This window comes from Scaptodrosophila lebanonensis, unplaced genomic scaffold, assembly GCF_003285725.1.
Source record: "Scaptodrosophila lebanonensis strain 11010-0011.00,11010-0021.00 unplaced genomic scaffold, SlebRS2 tig00000001-arrow-pilon, whole genome shotgun sequence".
Classification (NCBI taxonomy): domain Eukaryota; kingdom Metazoa; phylum Arthropoda; class Insecta; order Diptera; family Drosophilidae; genus Scaptodrosophila; species Scaptodrosophila lebanonensis.
This window is the reverse complement of record NW_022060529.1, coordinates 17,520,549-17,522,238: the sequence shown is the minus strand read 5'-3', so window position 1 is coordinate 17,522,238 and position 1,690 is coordinate 17,520,549.

The following is a 1,690-nucleotide window of genomic DNA, read 5'->3' as shown; positions in this document are numbered from 1 at the left end:
TCAATTATGTTTCATTTCATTTTGTTAAACACAAAGCACACATTCAACCTTTACTCTATATAGTATAACCCCTAATTGCATGGACCGGAGCTGCCAAAACGAAGATAATAAACTGGGGTCCTGCAGCCTGTATTGTGCACACAAACACTCACACAAACACAGTCAATCCAATACCATGAGTAAGTAATCAAATACAATAATAAAAAGTATACATAGTGTTACAGTTTTGCAAAATTTATATTTGAATAAATACAACTAATTGAACGCAACTAGACTAGAATAGAATATTCAATAAAAATAAAGACACATACAAGTATATGAAATAAACGACGCATCCTTTTGATTCCCAATGAGCGGACAATTTGTAAACATCACGTATATACATAGCTATGTATTAGGATTAATATTACAAACACAATATGCATACTTAATTTAAGCATGTTTAATTGTTAATAATAAGGCCGATATGTTTGACTTCTTTCGTATTTTTGTATGTGTGTATGTGAAAACACCTATACATTTGTGTACAACAATATAACAACTTAATCGAAGGCCACATGCGAATATATGTACATACGTACATACATACACATACTATAGGGAGACAAACAATATGATATAAATTAAAAATAATAAATACAATTTATATTTTGATAAAATGCTGGCGTGTTTTTAATTTTAATTGGAGCGGGCCCATGGGTGAGCCAAATCAGAACTGTGCGCGTGACAAAACGCGCCGTCACGATCAAGCACAGTCACGAATCAAAGTCCTTGGCACATTCAAGGAATTCACAATTATTTTATTTTATTTATTCTTTTAAAACTGTACGACACTTAGCACGTTTTATGTATTTTTGATTTTATTAATTTTATTTAATTAGTTTAGTTTAAAAGACAAATTAAATTAAAATGTACTCGTATATATTTTTTGTTTTTCTGGGAGTGAGTGCAGGGCATTTAAGACTTGGGCCCACTCGACTCTAGCGTTCTAATCTTGTTTAGGATTCTGACTATTGAAGATTTCGAATTCTACTATATTTACAAGTCAAGCGAATTATTTGCATTGCTAGATTAAAAAAAATATAATGAACGGTTTGGTTTTCTGGCAATACGAATTCCCCCAAAATGAATTCAAATTAATTGGATTACATTTTTAAATTTTGTTTGATCTTAACTACGAAATTCCCTTTTTTACTTTACAAACTTTTTTTTTTGCATTATTTTTGTTATTGTTTCGTGAATGGTGACCTCAGGCGTCACACTTACGTAATTAACAGTATTTATTTGAACTTGAACGATCGTGCACACTTCTCAGCCAAATTCGTTTTCGAATGTGTGTGAGTGTTATGTGTGCCGTCGAGTTGCGTAACAATAAACGGTAAGCTCCATATCCTAGCATCATTGAAATAACAAAATCAAATCAAAAACATTTCTATAATGAAGTAATACATATTTGTTGCTGTTACGTCGCTGCATTCGTTGCCTAATAAAGACACTCACACACATACATATCCACATACCCCCTGTTGACTGTTTGGTGGTGTGCGGAATGGTGTGTGTTATTGATTCGGTTACTTTGACAACCGATATGCTTTGGATGCTTGCGAACCCCACACCCACACACAAACACAAACTCACATAAATATACATACGTACTATACGCCATCATTTGACTGGCTTCCTTTCATCG